The sequence below is a fragment of the Oncorhynchus gorbuscha genome, linkage group LG12 (assembly GCF_021184085.1).
Source record: "Oncorhynchus gorbuscha isolate QuinsamMale2020 ecotype Even-year linkage group LG12, OgorEven_v1.0, whole genome shotgun sequence".
NCBI lineage: Eukaryota > Metazoa > Chordata > Actinopteri > Salmoniformes > Salmonidae > Oncorhynchus > Oncorhynchus gorbuscha.
In genome coordinates, this window is record NC_060184.1 from 51,982,311 (window position 1) to 52,000,906 (window position 18,596).

Here is an 18,596-nt window from a genome sequence, read left to right on the forward strand (position 1 = left end):
CCGTTCCCCTCACAGCTCCGTAGGCAAGCACCATGGTCTTGTAGCGGATGCGAGCTTCAACTGGAAGCCAGTGGAGAGAACGGAGGAGCGGGGTGACGTGAGAGAACTTGGGAAGGTTGAACACCAGACAGGCTGCGGCGTTCTGGATGAGTTGAAGGGGTTTAATGGCACAGGCAGGGAGCCCAGCCAACAGCGAGTTGCAGTAATCCAGACGGGAGATGACAAGTGCCTGGATTAGGACCTGCGCCGCTTCCTGTGTGAGGCAGGGTCCTACTTTGCGGATGTTGTAGAGCATGAACCTACAGGAACGGGCCACCGCCTTGATGTTGGTTGAGAACGACAGGGTGTTGTCCAGGATCACACCAAGGTTCTTGGCGCTCTGGGAGGAGGACACAATGGAGTTGTCAACCGTGATGGCGAGATCATGGAACGGGCAGTCCTTCCCCGGGAGGAAGAGCAGCTCCGTCTTGCCGAGGTTCAGCTTGAGGTGGTGATCAGTCATCCACACTGATATGTCTGCCAGACATGCAGAGATGCGATTCGCCACCTGGTCATCAGAAGGGGGAAAGGAGAAGATTAATTGTGTGTCGTCTGCATAGCAATGATAAGAGAGACCATGTGAGGTTATGACAGAGCCAAGTGACTTGGTGTATAGCGAGAAAAGGAGAGGGCCAAGAACAGAGCCCTGGGGGACACCAGTGGTGAGAGCGCGTGGTGAGGAGACAGATTCTCGCCACGCCACCTGGTAGGAGCGACCTGTCAGGTAGGACGCAATCCAAGCGTGGGCCGCGCCGGAGATGCCCAACTCGGAGAGGGTGGAGAGGAGGATCTGATGGTTCACAGTATCGAAGGCAGCCGATAGATCTAGAAGGATGAGAGCAGAGGAGAGAGAGTTAGCTTTAGCAGTGCGGAGCGCCTCCGTGATACAGAGGAGAGCAGTCTCAGTTGAATGACTAGTCTTGAAACCTGACTGATTTGGATCAAGAAGGTCATTCAGAGAGAGATAGCGGGAGAGCTGGCCAAGGACGGCACGTTCAAGAGTTTTGGAGAGAAAAGAAAGAAGGGATACTGGTCTGTAATTGTTGACATCGGAGGGATCGAGTGTAGGTTTTTTCAGAAGGGGTGCAACTCTCGCTCTCTTGAAGACGGAAGGGACGTAGCCAGCGGTCAGGGATGAGTTGATGAGCGAGGTGAGGTAAGGGAGAAGGTCTCCGGAAATGGTCTGGAGAAGAGAGGAGGGGATAGGGTCAAGCGGGCAGGTTGTTGGGCGGCCGGCCGTCACAAGACGCGAGATTTCATCTGGAGAGAGAGGGAGAAAGAGGTCAGAGCACAGGGTAGGGCAGTGTGAGCAGAACCAGCGGTGTCGTTTGACTTAGCAAACGAGGATCGGATGTCGTCGACCTTCTTTTCAAAATGGTTGACGAAGTCATCTGCAGAGAGGGAGGAGGGGGAGGGGGGGGAGGATTCAGGAGGGAGGAGAAGGTGGCAAAGAGCTTCCTAGGGTTAGAGGCAGATGCTTGGAATTTAGCGTGGTAGAAAGTGGCTTTAGCAGCAGAGACAGAGGAGGAAAATGTAGAGAGGAGGGAGTGAAAGGATGCCAGGTCCGCAGGGAGGCGAGTTTTCCTCCATTTCCGCTCGGCTGCCCGGAGCCCTGTTCTGTGAACTCGCAATGAGTCATCGAGCCACGGAGCGGGAGGGGAGGACCGAGCCGGCCTGGAGGATAGGGGACATAGAGAGTCAAGGGATGCAGAGAGGGAGGAGAGGAGGGTTGAGGAGGCAGAATCAGGAGATAGGTGGGAGAAGGTTTGAGCGGAGGGAAGAGATGATAGGATGGAAGAGGAGAGAGTAGCGGGGGAGAGAGAGCGAAGGTTGGGACGGCGCGATACCATCCGAGTAGGGGCAGTGTGGGAGGTGTTGGATGAGAGCGAGAGGGAAAAGGATACAAGGTAGTGGTCGGAGACTTGGAGGGGAGTTGCAATGAGGTTAGTGGAAGAACAGCATCTAGTAAAGATGAGGTCGAGCGTATTGCCTGCCTTGTGAGTAGGGGGGGAAGGTGAGAGGGTGAGGTCAAAAGAGGAGAGGAGTGGAAAGAAGGAGGCAGAGAGGAAAGAGTCAAAGGTAGACGTGGGGAGGTTAAAGTCGCCCAGAACTGTGAGAGGTGAGCCGTCCTCGGGAAAGGAGCTTATCAAGGCATCAAGCTCATTGATGAACTCTCCGAGGGAACCTGGAGGGCGATAAATGATAAGGATGTTAAGCTTGAAAGGGCTAGTAACTGTGACAGCATGGAATTCAAAGGAGGCGATAGACAGATGGGTAAGGGGAGAAAGAGAGAATGACCACTTGGGAGAGATGAGGATCCCGGTGCCACCACCCCGCTGACCAGACGCTCTCGGGGTGTGTGAGAACACGTGGGCGGACGAAGAGAGAGCAGTAGGAGTAGCAGTGTTGTCTGTGGTGATCCATGTTTCCGTCAGTGCCAAGAAGTCGAGGGACTGGAGGGAGGCATAGGCTGAGATGAACTCTGCCTTGTTGACCGCAGATTGGCAGTTCCAGAGGCTACCGGAGACCTGGAACTCCACGTGGGTCGTGCGTGCTGGGACCACCAGAGTAGGGTGGCCGCGGCCACGCGGTGTAGAGCGTTTGTATGGTCTGTGCAGAGAGGAGAGAACAGGGATAAACAGACACATAGTTGACAGGCTACAGAAGAGGCTACGCTAATGCAAAGGAGTTTGGAATGACAAGTGGACTACACGTCTCGAATGTTCAGAAAGTTAAGCTACGTAGCAAGAATCTTATTGACTAAAATGATTAAAATGATACAGAACTGCTGAAGTAGGCCAGCTGGCAGTGGGTGCGTTGTTGACACTACACTAATCAAGTCGTTCCGTTGAGTGTAATAGTTTCTGCAGTGTTGCTATTCGGGGGCTAGCTGACTAGCTAGCAGTGTTGTTTACGTTACGTTGCGTTAAAAGAACGACAATAGCTGGCTAGTGAACCTAGAAAATCGCTCTAGACTACACAATTATCTTTGATACAAAGACGGCTATGTAGCTAGCTATGTAGCTAGCTACGATCAAACAAATCAAACCGTTGTACTGTAATGAAATGAAGTGAAAATGTGATACTACCTGTGAATGCGACCGGGTTGTTGAGTCTATTCAGAAGACGTTGGCTAGCTGTTGGCTAGCTAGCAGAGTCTCCTACGTTAAGGACGACAAATAGCTGGCTAGCTAACCTCGGTAAATTAAGATAATCACTCTAAGACTACACACTCTAAACCTAAACAACACAATTATCTTGGATACGATGATACGAAGACAGCAAAGACAGCTATGTAGCTAGCTAACACTACACTAATCAAGTCGTTCAGTTGAGTGTAATAGTTTCTCCAGTGCAGCAGTAAGGGGGCAGTAGCTCTTCGGCTGCATCAGATTCACAACTGTCAATGTCCATGCTTGATGGGCGAACAACAAATGTAGAATTACTGATGCTAGCATTGGATGTGCTCGTGGAAGCAGAACAACTTGTGTCGTCGACAGGTGCAGCTGTAGTACTGTTGGTAGTAGCAGCACTACCGGTAGAGCTGGTATGTGTCTCTATGGACGCAGGCCTTACTTCTTTTAACCATTTATGCCCTTTTGAGCAAACGGAATGAGCAGCAGCTACATTTGGCTACATACGACAGTTAGTGGAATTCCTGCAAAAGAGTAACGTTTAATGTGATTGGATGTTAATTATTCGACTAGGCTACCTGTATTTTTCATTGTGTTATTATTTCGCTGAACACTAAATGATTTAATTACATTTTTGGCAGTGAAACGAGGCTACTCAGGCGAGAAAAAAACCTCACACAAATGCATAGCCCCGTTGGAAAATATAAATCGACTGTTTGAAAATGTGATTAAAAAATGTGAATCACATGTTTATTTGGCGTACCCCCGATGGTATTGCACATACCCCCAGAGTCCAACGGTGGAAAGCTTTACACCCCTCCAGCCAACTCTTGGCATTGCGCTTAGTGATCTTAGCTTTGTGTGCCGCTGCTCAGCCATGGAAACCCATTTCATGAAGCTCCCGACGGACAGTTCTTGTGCTGACATTGCTTCCAGAGGCAGTTTGGAACTCAGACATGAATGTTTCAACTGAGGACAGATGATTTTTCCGTGCTACACTCTTCAGCATTTGGCGGTCCCGTTCTGTGAGCTTGGGTGGCCTACCATTTTGTGGCTGAGCCGTTGTTGCTCCTAGACGTTTCCACTTCATAATAACAGCACTTACAGTTCACCGGACTGCTCTAGCAGTGCAGAAATTTGACGAACTGGCTAAAACAAGCAATAGAAAAACTGGTTGACATTTTTGTTTAATCTCCTGGAAAAGACAGAACAAATACCATAACAAATATTATGGTTAAACTTGAATATACTAATTGATCAAAATACTTTTTTGGGGGAGAAATATAATCTAAAACGACAATTTTTGTAAATTATATCATAAATAGGACTGGTGGAGTTGTCACACATGAGGTTAAGAATAACATCTGGAAATGTCTCCTCTATCCAAAATTACAACCAATTTATTGCAACGTTACAGTAAAAATGGAGGAGGCAAGTGGAAAGGGGAGAAGGTAAAGAACTTGTCTGTCGGACCTGCATTAAAGACCAAAATTGGCTAAAGAAAATTATACTTTTTTATTTATCATACCAGTTTCATGTAAGGACCAAAAAATGGACAACTGTGCCGTACAGGTTGCAAAATAGTTGGGAGGAGTTTTTCGACGTACCGATTCCATGGCACATGGTTTATGAAACATTTATACAAAACGATGCCAGATTCAAAACTTTGAGTTTTACAATTTAAAATATAATACTAACCATCCCAGCTCTGTTGATTTTGTTGCAAAGAGACAGAATCAGTAGTTAATTTGTTTTGTTACTGCTTGTTTTTGGACACATGCTCAATAACAGCTGAAATATTGCAACATATACTTGGAGCTAACTCTGCAAATAGCACTTAGTCAATCAATCAATAATATAATAATACTCTTATAATACTCTTATATTTAATTTACAAACTGTCACACCCTGACCATAGTTTGCTTTGTATGTTTGTTTCTATGTTTTGTTTGGTCAGGGTGTGAGCTGAGTGGGCATTCTATGTTGTGTGTCTAGTTTGTCTGTTTCTGTGTTTGGCCTGATATGGTTCTCAATCAGAGGCAGGTAGCCTGTTTGGTGTTGGGTTTTGTGGGTGATTGTTCCTGTCTCTGTGTTTGCACCAGATAGGGCTGTTTTTTTCACATTTCATTGTTTTGTAGTTGGTTCATGTATAGTTTTTCTTATTAAAAACAAACATGAATAATCACCACGCTGCATTTTGGTCCGCCTCTCCTTCGACACAAGAAATCAGTTACAGAATCACCCACCACAACAGGACCAAGTGGCGTGGTAACGGGCAACAGCGGCGCAAAGAGGAATGGACATGGGACGATGTATTGGATGGCAAGGGTTGCTACACATGGGAGGAGATCCTGGCGGGAAAGGATCGCCTTCCATGGGAACAGGTGGAGGCAGCTAGGAGAGGAGAGGAGCCGGCGATATGAGGGAACAAGGCTGGCAAGGAAGCCCGAGAGGCAGCCCCAAAAATGTATTGGAGGGGGGCACACAGGAAGTATGGCAAAGCCAGGTAGTAGACCTGAGCCAACTTCCTGTGCTTACCGGAGGGCTAGAGAGACCGGACAGGCACCGTGTTATGCTTTGGAGTGCACAATGTCCCCAGTGCGGGTGCATAGCCCGGTGCGGTACATTCCAGCTCCGCGTATCGGCCGGGCTAAAGTGGGCATCAAGCCAAGTGCCATGAAGCCGGCTCTACGCATCTGGTCTCCAGTGCGTCTCCTTGGGCCGGCTTACATGGCACCAGCCTTGCGCACAGTGTCCCCGCTTCGCCTGCATAGCCCAGTGCGGGCTATTCCACCTCGCCGCACTGGCAGGGCGACCAGGACCATTAAACCCGGGTAAGGTCGGGCAGGCTCTGTGCTCAAGAGCTCCAGTGTGCCTGCACGGTCCGGTCTATCCGGTACCATCTTCACGCACCAGCCATCCGGTGGCAGCCCCCGCACCAGGCTTTCTCTCCATCTCATCCCCTCCTCTCCAGCGCTGCCGGAGTCTCCTGCCTCTCCGGCGCTGCTAGAGCCTTCCTCCTCTGCAGCACAGCCGGAGTCTCCCGCCTGTTCGGCGCTGCCAGAGCTCCCGCCCCTCAGTCCAGAGACGCCAGAGCCCCTCATTCCAGAGGCGCCAGAGCTCCTCAGTCCAGCGCTGCCAGAGCCTTCCTCTCCAGCGTTGCCGGAGCTTCCCGTCTGCCCAGCGACATCTGAGCTACCCGTCTGCCCGGCGCTGCCAGTGCCGCCAGTCTGCCCAGCGCCGCCAGTCTGCAAGGAGCCGCCGGTGCCGCCAGTTTGCAAGGAGCCGCCGGTGCCGCCATTCTGCAAGGAGCTGCCAGTGCCGCCAGTCAGCCAGGAGCCGCCAGTCAGCCAGGAGGCGCCAGTCAGCCAGGAGGCGCCAGTGCCCCTCAGCCCAGAGGCGCCAGAGACCCTCAGCCCAGAGGCGCCAGAGCGCCTCAGCCCAGAGGCGCCAGAGCCCCTCTGTCCAGAGCTTCCGCCCCTCCGTCCAGAGCTTCCGCCCCTCCGTCCAGAGCTTCCGCCCCTCCGTCCAGAGCTTCCGCCCCTCCGTCCAGAGCTTCCGCCCCTCCGTCCAGAGCTTCCGCCCCTCCTTCCACAGCTTCCGCCCCTCTGTCCACAGCTTCCTGTCGCGAGCTTCCCCTCTATCCCGAGCTGCCCCTCTGTCCCGAGCTGCCCCTCAGTCCAGTGGGGTCATTTAGAAGGGTCGCCTTGATTAGTAGGCCTCGGAAGCGGACAATGGGGCGGACTAAGACTATGGTGAAGTGGGGGCCACGTCCAGCACCAGAGCCGCCACTGCGGACAGCTGCCCACCCAGACCCTCACCAATAGGTTCAGGCTTTGCAGCCGGAGTCCGCACCTTGGGGGGGTTACTGTCACACCATGACCATAGTTTGCTTTGTATGTTTCTATGTTTTGTTTGGTCAGGGTGTGATCTGAGTGGGCATTCTATGTTGTGTGTCTAGTTTGTCTGTTTCTGTGTTTGGCCTGATATGGTTCTCAATCAGAGGCAGGTGTTAGTCATTGTCTCTGATTGGGAACCATATTTAGGTAGCCTGTTTGGTGTTGGGTTTTGTGGGTGATTGTTCCTGTCTCTGTGTTTGCACCAGACAGGGCTGGTTTTTTCACATTTCATTGTTTTGTAGTTGGTTCATGTATAGTTTTTCTTGTTAAAAACAAACATGAATAATCACCACGCTGCTTTTTGGTCCGCCTCTCCTTCGACTCAAGAAAACCGTTACACAAACTATGAAACTATGAGAATAGAAAGGTTTAGAACATTTGTAAAAAATACCAGCACAGTAGAAAAATATATGGTAGTTAGAAAATAAAACTGGATGGTCTTCAGAGATACATATGGGAGTAGTTGAGGTTAGCTGAAGGCTGGGACTAAAAACAAACAAAAATAACTAACGTAAAATATACTGCCCATGAAATTAATGTATAAGCTGGAAGTGGAAGCCTAATTATTGTTGACCATTAGCATACTCCAATTAGGGGAGGGTGTCAGTGTTTGTGAAAAAATAATAAAGAAGGAAAATATATTTAAAGATATACAGTACCAGTCAAAGGTTTGCACACACCTATGCATTCAATGGTTTTTCTTTATTTCTACAATTTTCTACATTGTGGAATAATAGTGAAGACATCACACCCGTGGCATTCTTTCAACCAGCTAAATGAGGGAGTCACCTGGAATGGATTTCGATTAACAGGTATGCCTTGGTAAAAGTTCATTTGTCACGCCCTAACAATAGAGAGCTATTTTCTATGTTGGTTAGGTTGGGGTGTGTCATCTAGGTAATTATATTTCTATGTTGGCCTAGCATGGTTCCCAATCAGAGGCAGCTGTTTATCGTGGTCTCTGATCAGGGATCATATTTAGGCGGCCATTTCCCCTTTGTGTTTTGTGGGATCTTGACTATGTATAGTTGCCTGGGAGCATTATAGCAGCTTCACGTTTAGTTTTTTGTGCATTTATTGATTTCTTTGAGTTTCACTTCATAATAAAGGGGATGGAACCATACCACGCTGCATCTTGGTCCACTCATTATGACGATCGTGACATAATTTGCAGAGTTTTTATGTGTTTGAGACAATAAGTTGTGTTATGACAAGGTAGGGTGGTATACAGAAGATAGCCCTATTTGGTAAAATACCAAGTCCATATTATGGCAAGAACAGCTCAAATAACCAAAGAGAAACAACAGTCCATAATTACTTTAAGACATGATGGTCAGTCTATTAAGAAAATCTCAAGAACTTTTTAAAGTTTAAAGTGCAGTCGCAAAAACCATCAAGCGCTATGATGAAACTAGCTCTCATGAGGACCGCCACAAGAAAGGAATATCCAGAGTTACCTCTGCTGCAGAGGATAAGTTCATTAGAGTTACCAGCCTCAGAAATTGCAGCCCAAATAAATGCTTCACAGAGTTCAAGTGACAGACACATCTCAACATCAACTGTTCAGAGGAGACCGTATGAATCAGGCCTTCATGGTCGAATTGCTCCAAAGAAACCACTACTAAAGGACACCAATAATAATAAGAGACTTGCTTGGGCCAAGAAACACAAGCAATGGACATTAGACCGGCGGAAATCTGTCCCTTGGTCTTGAGTCCAAATTTGAGATTTTGGTTCCAACCGTCGTATCTTAGTGAGACACAGAGTCTGTGAATGGATGATCTCTGCATGTGTGGTTCACAACGTGAAGCATGGAGGAGGTGTGAGGGTGCTTTCCTGGTGACACTGTCTGTAATTTATTTACAGTTCAAGCACACTTAACCAGCATAGCTACCACAGCATTCTGCGGTGATCCGCCATCCCATCTGGTTTGCGCTTAGTGGGACAATCATTTGTTTTTCAACTGGACAATGACCCAACACACCTCCAGGCTGTGTAAGGGCTATTTGACCAAGAAGGAGAGTGATGGAGTGCTGCATCAGATGACCTGGCCTCCACAATCACCCGATGTCAACCCAATTGAGATGGTTTGGGATTGTCAAGCCCTGACCTTAGTATTCTTTGTTTTCTTTATTATTTTGGTTAGGTCAGGATGTGACAAGGGTGATTTATGTGTTTTTGTCTTGTCTAGGGTTTTTGTATGTTTATGGGGGTGTTTACTAGTCTATGTGTTATGTATGTCTATGGTTGCCTAGATTGGTTCTTAATTAGAGGCAGCTGTTTATCGTTGTCTCTGATTGGGAACCATATTTAGGCAGCCATATTCCTTAGGTTCTCTGTGGGTTATTGTCTATGTCTAGTTGCCTGTGTCTGCACGATTATATTATAGCATCACATTCATTTGGTTGTTTTTGTAAGTTTGTTTAGTGTTTTCTTCATTAAATAAGTATGTATTCACATCACGCCTTGGTCTCCTCCATATAACAAACGTGAAAGGGATGAGTTGGACCTCAGAGTGTAGGAAAAGCAGCCATCAAGTGCTCAGCATATCTGGGAACTCCTTCAAGACTGTTGGAAAAGCATTCCACGTGAATTTGGTTGAGAGAATGCCAAGAGAGTGCAAAGCTGTCATCAAGGCAATGGGTGGCAACTTTGAGGAATCTCAAATGTAAAATATATTTTGATTTGTTTATCACATTTTTATTTTTTGGTTACTACATTATTCCATATCTGTTATTTCATATGTTGAATGTCTTCACTATGATTCTACAATGTAGAAAATAGGAATAAAAAAATAGGTGTGTCCAAACTTTGTGGATTCGAAATGATGCAGCCAATTACACTGATAGAAGCCACAATCAATCAGCAAAATATTAAATCTGATTTACCCCTCCCCCACCCCACCCCATAAAATAAAGATATACTGTATATCAATAAATCAACTTTGGAAGATGCATTAATCATGACATTTATGAATTGTAATAATATATTCATTAATACATTAAACATTTATTTTTACATTTTTAACACTAATTCTGCAAATTAGGAGATGGAATGTTGTATTATTTTTTCTGTCAGTTTAATGTATGTTATTAGCACAGCACATGTCATGGTAGACACATTTGGCTGCCATTTGAGTATCACAGCATTATTGGGCATGCTTATGGTTTTAGACAAGACCCGTAGTCCAACAAGCTAGTTACCCTTTTAGCCCTGTGGTGTCCGCCAATAGTCTGAGTATGTCCCAAATGGCAATCTATCACCTATGTAGTGCACTAATTTTGACTAGGGTCCATAGGGACTTAGTTGGCTCATATCAACACAACTAGCCTTCCTGGCAACAATTGTAAATTCAAAATAAACTGTAATAGATTTGAATAAATAAACACTTGAATGTTAAACATATATTTCAGAATAACATGTTGGGAATTAATCAAGTAAGCGTGTATTTTTTCTTTCATATAATTCAAATAAACTTTTTCAAAGTTTGGACTCATGTTGCAGCTGAATTTATTTTCTCCTCTAATTTGAATATTACCTTGCTGACAGAATTCAGAACAAAGAAAGTAACTACAGCAACGAGAAATGATAAATAATATGATTCCACAGCTGACTCAGCGGGACAGAGAAGTCTTAAACGATTCTGACTGACAGCAGTTAGGGGAGAGGAAAGAGGAGAGAGAGAGGAGTGTAGGAGTATTGGCCTAACCTGTGTCCCAAATAGCACCCTAGGCCCTATACACTGCACTACTTTGACCAGAGCACTATATTATTCCATCATATAGGGAATAGGATGCCATTTGGGACGGGCCCCTAGTATCTTATTCAGACATCTCGTCCTACTCCCTGTAACACTGTCAGACAGATGTTCAACAGCCTCGTCACTGCCCGACCTCATCACACCCCATAACGCAGAGGGACGCACAGGAGACACACACCACACACATGCATGCAAAACACAGGAGAGACACATTGATAAAGTTCCATAATCTTTCTGTCTCTCTGTCTCTCTCAATTTAATTCAAGGGGCTTTATTGGCATGGGAAACGTATGTTTAAATTGCCAAAGCAAGTGAAATGGATAAACAAAAGTGAAATAAACAAAGTGAACATTAAATATTACACTCACACAAGTTCCAAAATAATAGAGACATTTCAAATGTCATATTATGTCTATATACACTGTTGTAACGACGTGCATCTATATAAAGTACAAAAGGGAAAATAAATAAACATACATATGGGTTGTATTTACAATGGTGTTTGTTCTTCACTGGTTGCCCTTTTCTTGTGGCAAAAGGTCACAAATCTTTCTGCTATGATTGCACACTGTGGTATTTCAACCAATAGATATAGGAGTTTAATCAAAATTGGATTTTTTTCAAATTCTTTGTGGGTCTGTGTAATCTGAGGGAAATATGTGTCAGGAGGTTAGCTCAGTTTAGCTCAGTTTCCGCCTCATGTTGTGGGCAGTATGCACATAGCTTGTCTTCTCTTGAGAGCCAGGTCTGCCTATGGCGAACTTTCCCAATAGCAAGGCCCACTGAGTCTGTACATAGTCAAAGCTTTCCTTAATTTTGGGTCAGTCACAGCGGTCAGGTATTCTGCCATTGTGTACTCTCTGTTTAGGGCCAAATAGCATTCTAGTTTTTTTGTTCATTCTTTCCAATGTGTCAAGTAATTATCTTTTTGTTTTCACATGATTTGATTGAGTCTAATTGTGTTGCTGTCCTGTGGCTCTGTGGGGTCTGTTTGTGTTTGTGAACAGAGCCCCAGGACCAGCTTCCTTAGGGGACTCTTCTCCAGGTTCATCTCTCTGTAGGTGATGGCTTTGTTATGGAAGGTTTGGGAATCCCTTCCTTTTAGGTCGTTTTAGAATTGAGCGCATCTTTTCTGGATTTTGATAATTAGCAGGTATCGGCTTAATTCTGTTCTGCATGCATTATTTGGTGTTTTACGTTGTACCCAAAGGATATTTTTGCAGAATTCTGCATGCAGAGTCTCAATGTGGTTTGTCCCATTTAGTGAATTCACAACCATAAAGGGCAATGGGTTTTTATAACTGATTCAAGTATTTTTATGTTCCTTTTGTTGTCATAGAAGGCCCTTCTTGCCTTGTCTCTCAGATCGTTCACAGCTTTGTGAAAGTTATCTATGGCGCTGATGTTTAGGCAGAGGTATATCAGTTTTTGTGTGCTCTAGGGCAACGGCGTCTAGATGGAATTTATATTTGTGGTCCAGGAAACTGGTCCTTTTTTGGAACACCATTATTTTTGTTTTACTGAGATGTACTGTCAGGGCCCAAGCCTGAATGAATCTGTGCAGAAGATCTAGGTGCTGCTGTAGAACCTCCTTGGTTGGGGACAGAAGCACTAGGTAATGTGCAAACAGTAGACATTTGACTTCATATTCTAGCAGGGTTAGTCTGGATGATGCAGACTGTTCTAGTGCCCTTGACAATTCTTTTATATATATATTGAAGGATGTCGGGCTTAAGTTGCATCCCTGTCTCACCCCATTGCCCCGTGGAAAGAAAAGTGTATTTTCTGCCAAATTTAACCGCACACTTTTGTGCACATGGATTTCATAATGTTGTCCCCAACACCACTTTCCATCAATTTGTATAGCAGACCCTAATGTCACATAGAGTGAAACGCTTTCTTGAAGTCAACAAAGCATGAGCAAACTTTGCCTTTGTTTTGGGTTTGTTTGTCTGTCAATTAGGATGTGCAGGGTGAATATGTTGTCTGTCATAAAGTAATTTGGTAAAAAGCCAATTTTGTCATAGTTTTGTCGGGGGCATATTTGGGAGGGAATACTGTCACCTCCAAGTAGGTGTTTGTCCCCCTGTGTGCTGAGGGTGTCAGGTTCTTGTCCAGTTCTGGCATTTAGGTTGCCACAGACTAGTACATTATATGTCCCTGGGCCTAGAAATGGTTAGATCTCCCTCTCTAGGATGGAGAAGCTGTCATCGTTAAAGTATAGGGATTCTATTGGGGGATATAGATAGTACAGAGTGGGATAGGTCTGCTCTATACATAATTAGCATACCTCCTGAGTTTCTTCCCTGTTTCACCCGTTTCAACCAGTGGGTCCGTCTCCTCTATACCATGTTTCTTGTAGGATGCAATGTATTTCCAATTTATTTGATGAAGTCTGGGTTCCTGCTCTTTAGGCCAAAGGCAGATGACCTCAGACCTTGTATATTCCAGGATGAGATAGTAAAATATTTGTGTTCCATAGTGTTGTTTTCATTTGATTTCGGCCCAGACATTTACAGTAGGTGTGAGCAGAGCATGTTGAGCATCTGATAAATTACCTCTCAGGTTACAGGATGGGGCTTTGGGGGGTTGCATTAGTGGAGCTTGGGCCTGTTACTCTGTTCACGGCCAGGGCATATGTGAGTCTCTCTGTCACTCTCTCTCACACACTCACATACACTAGGCAGACAGGGGGTTATCGCCTTAATCAACAAACACAGCAAATGTGTGCTCCAGGTCGCTGCCGGAGACCGAGGCGTTTCCATGGCACAGATACAGAAAGAGCTTCTGTGTGTGCCATATTACAAACTCATACCCCTCTCTATGCCAAGGTGAGCAGCTGGGGATGGGGGAGCATGAAAAGAAGCGGAGAACAGAGAAGAGCCACCCCCCCTTGGGGACTCTGAGGCTGGACTGCTTCCCACATAGCCTACAGGTTTGTCCCAAATGGCACCCTAGTCCCTATGAAGTGCACTACTTTTGACCAGCACCCATAGGGCTCTGGTCAAACATATTGCACTATGTAAGGAATAGGGTGCCATTTGGGATGCAAGCTATGTATGTTTCAGGCAGACACTGACTCAAACACAGCTAGACTAACTAGGGGTGGGGAGCCAGCCTAACCCTGTGCATTATTATTTCTCTAATTTGCTTTTTTCCCATTCATTTCCGGGCCCATTACTGTGGGGGTAAGCAGGGCCGGGTGGTGAAGGGAGAGGAGCAGAGGGGAGCTCGGGGGAGAATATAGATAGAATATAACTGCTTGCTCGGGATGCGGGAAGAGACCATACCCACCAGGCCTAGCGAACCACTGGGGCCTATCAGGGTCTGTAAATACTTTATGAGATATGATCGTACAGCACAAATACTCCTCAACCACAGGCCATTAACCATTTTCACTAGGAATGTGCCCTTTGGTAAAGCAGGAAAATAATGAAATAAGCAAACAAACTCTCCCCCAGTGACAGCCCAGGCTCTCTGAGGTACGATATGCGGCTCGACTGCTAATGAGACTCACTGTACGATGATTCTCTTTTCTTCCTCCAGGAAAACCAACCACCCGGCCCATACACACCAAGACAACAACCAATTTTATGCGTCCCAAATGGAACCCTATTTCCTATTTACTGCACTACTTTTGAGAAGTGTCCATAGGGCTCTGGTCAAATGTAGTGCACTATGTAGGGAATAGGGTGCCATTAGGGACGCACTAAACCAGTAACACTGACTGGGCTATGGTCTACTTCTCCAGTCGTTTATTTTTCTCCTTTTCCATCCTTTCATGCCTCCCCTTCATTCATCTGCCTTTGTTTTATTCCCCCCTTTGTTCGGGAGAGATTTCATCTGATTTCATTTGTTAGCATTTCAGAACCCAATAAAGAAATCATAAAAGTAACTCCGGAGATGGAGTTTATAGAATAACTGTTTTAAATGAGGGATAAGGGGGAATCTGGGGGAAGAGGAGGACCTAATTCAACTGCAGTAGTTTCATAATTTTATCTGTGTGTCTAAAGCAAGAGAAGCAACTCCTTGGTTGCATCCCCAATTGCACCCTAGTCCCTATATAGTGCAATACTTTTGACGAGGGCCCTTAGGGTGCCATTTGGGATTCAGTCCTTGTTTATAACCTGCCATTGTGTTATTTCCAATTCATTGTCTCCTTCTGTAAAAAACAATGTTATTGTTCTGTGCTGTGTTCCCTCACTCAGATAGAGTCAACCTCAATGACAAAAGGTTTCCCTTTTGTGATGCTCTGTTCTGGCGCCTGTGATGTGACTTTGTGTGTGTGTGTGTGTGTGCGTGCGTGCGTGTGTGCGTGCGTGCGGGGAACTATTCTTGTGGGGAACAGAAGTCCCCACAAGAATAGTAAACAAACAAAAATTTGACCAACTGGGGACATGTCAAATGCTATTTCTAATGTGTGTAGAGATACGGTTAGAATTAGTGTCAGGGTTAGAACTAGGTTTAGGGTTAGGAGCTAGGTTTAGTGTTAGGGTTAGTTTCAGGGTTTGGGTTAGGGTTAAGAGTACGGGTTAGGTTTAGGGGAAATATGGTTTTGAATGGGACTGGATTGGTGTCCCCATAAAGTTAGCTGTACAAGACTGTGTGCATGTGTGTGTGCAAAGGTCCCGGAATCTGTGTGTATTTGTGTGATAACACACATCGCTCAGAGAGGCTTCATTAAGTGAAACACTCCTCCATGGCTTGATGCCTTGTTGGTGTCTACCTTCAGTAGAAAGCCTCTTAATTTAAGGGTAAGACACACAAAGAAATCTGACTGCTGATAGGTAGACTACTTAGTACCTCTGCCCAGAGTGTCGGCAGTTAATTTTTTGTTGTTCACATAGAACCGTTTAATCTTCAATACTGCAGACCACAAGGTGGTAGTCTTGTATGCTAGTCTTGGGCCTGCTGTAGCTAATGTAAGCTAACTGGCAAGCTGTGCTAATGTTGTTGCTAGCTAGCTAGAATTTGTAGAAAACTCTTGTTGATACTAACCAGTTGGCCACAACTAGATAACTAGCGTAGTTAGCAACATTATAATTCATTCTCAATGGATTTGTTTTTTAATGAAGCAGCTGCCCGTTTAGCTGTTGAGATGCTAACTATTTAGCTAACATCAGCTAGCAAGCAAACTGGCGCTTGCCGTATGGGATAATGGAGAGTGAATTAAAATATTTCTTCATTTTCTTTCTAGATAGCTAGCATGGTAAAGCATGCAGTGTTGTGTGCATTGTGCTGCACTTACCACGCCAATCCTTTTATATCTAGACTTAAAATATGTATTTCACAGCTTTATAGTTTTAGTTAGAACAATTTTGATGAAAAGGGGGTGGATTACACTGGGAAAAGTTCCCTCATTTGACCTTTTTCTTGTCACTTCTGTCAGCTCCCCCACATGGAGAATCGTGCTCTCTGATTCGCTCAAAGTCAAGTTCCCGGCCACTAACGAGCATTAGAATCTACGAACAACCTCCAACTGTGGCAACCAGATTTCTCAGTGTATCTGTACCAGGGGTTGGATCTGGTTCAGGGAACAGAACCGAAAACCGGAAAATAACAAACATTTTCAAGGAACAGAACAGAACCTGGAATGAAAGTGATCCATACTGTTCCGGAACAGAACCGTTATTTGAAAAGCACAGGAACCGGTTAATAACAATAATTTACGTTCCAGAAATGTTTCTCTCGTCCCACAAAAAAAACGGGCAAAAAAGCACCTATGCAAAGCTCCCACTTTGTCACTCAGAAACATATTCCAGTGTCTGCCTGCAAGCTGAAAATCTTTGCCAGTGTGTGTGTGCGTGTCTAGGCAACCTGCCCCTTCTCCCTTCAAACCATAGGCTACTGTACAAGTGTGATTCAGAAGATAGGAAGATATATATTAATTAGCTAGAGAAGAATTGATCAACTTTTTCAATGCTAGTTAATGATACTTTAGGCCTAGTTATCACGTTTAACGTTGAATTTATTAACCACAAAAAGGTAAGACTTTTTTAAATTCTGGTGCCGCTCCGCACACGCAAGCTTGTTAGCTGGCTAGTTCAAGCTCAAAAGGCATTCAAAGGACCTCCATAGAAGCCGCTCCTCAGTCCCTGAGTGACGCAGCGGTCAAAAGCACTGCATCACAGGGCTCAGGAGCCATTACAGCCTGGGTTTGATCGGGAGCCCCATAGGATGGCACACAATTGGCCCAGCGTCATCCTAGGTAGGAGTAGGGGGGCTTTCCTTAACTAATTGCGCTCTAGCAACACCTTGTGGCACGCTTGTGCACCTGCAAGTTGACTTCGGTCATCAGTCAAACAGTGTTTCTTCCGACACACTGGTGTGGCTGAGCAAGCGGTATACGCAGTGTGATTTGAAGTAGCGTGGCCACGCATATATAAAAAAAGCTCCTCCTAGGTATAGCTCTGTGGACCTAATTCGGATAATGCATGTCATAACACGATGCCCAGCGCTTCAACCCTCCTCCTTAATAACCCTTTATCGCTCTCTCCATAACCCATAAAATGAAGGTGGCATCTTGCGCCATAAGCTACACTTGTCTGTCCATCACGCATGTAAACAGCTACCTTGCCAGTACTGATTGGTGAAGTAATTGAAGGCGCTAAATATGAAAAACATACATTTCATAAGGAAGAGAAAGGAAACGATATAAACCGTTCATTTCTTTGGGGTTCGAACCGGTTCGGAACATTGTTTTGCTGGTCGGAGCAGTGGAATGGAATGAAACAAAGTGTTTCTGCTCAGGATGAAACGACTGGAGAAAATGTTTTTGTTCCATCCCCACAGCCACACCGCAGCTCAAAGGTTTGTTGCTGTGAGTGTGAGTGCTGTCTATTAGTCCTTCACACAGTAAAGGATGAGCCTCCACATCAATCAGTGCTCAAAGGAGATAAAGTGTTTTGATTATGCTCCCGTGGTTGACTTTTGATGTCGGACGTCTTATACGTTCTTTTATTATTTGTCTTGTCTTTATTTATTCATTTATTCTCCTGTCTAACCGTCTTTTCTTCTATTTTCTCGTTTTTGTTCTATCCCTCCTCTGCTTCGTTCGTTCACGAGCTGTGTAATCCTTTTAGAAGCCAGGCTGAAAGTCTCACTTGGGGACGTCGTTGTGTTGTGGAATCTCATTTGGGTTGGGTGACTCTATCCTCTGGACGGACGGAGGGAGGGACTGACGTCACGGTCACGAATGCAAAGCAAACATACCCTACTCATTCATGTCTGCGTCCCAAATGGCACCCTATTTTCTATATAGTGCACTACTTTTAATGCACTATATAAGGAATAGGGTGCCAATTGTGACAAATACCAATCCTCACAAAACATCCTCACTTTCTTCCTCCTCACTCACTCGTCTTAAAATGGCTGGGATGCTTCACTTTAATAGTCTTCTCAATTACAGCACACAGTACGACAGAGTGATATCTTGACTTCCTTGACTCTCTTGTCTAGCATGTAATGCATGGGCTTTTTTGATATTGTTCCTTGTAGGCATACTCTCTGCAATGCTATCTAGGTCAAAGTTGTGTTTTTTTGTTGAACAAATAATGGCTGTAAGAAGCCTGTGTGTTTGGCTGTAGGGCTCCGCTAGTCCGCTACCTCCGTAGGATGCTTTGATACTATAACTGGAGTGGACATTGGCCGAGCTACCACATATAGTTGCTGACAGTCAGCACTAAACACATCAGACAACTCTACATTTGACTCAGCCTAGGAGGCAGTACTACGGGTACAGCTTTCCCCTAGGTACAGCTTCAG

The 18,596-nt window shown here is 45.4% G+C and overlaps 1 protein-coding gene across 1 annotated transcript in view; it reads right to left on the reverse strand.

Moving 5' to 3' along the window:
• The window catches only part of LOC123991122 (cadherin-6-like), a 104,007-nt gene that overhangs the window by 39,305 nt on the left and 46,106 nt on the right, over positions 1-18,596 (reverse strand). The window lies entirely within an intron of this gene.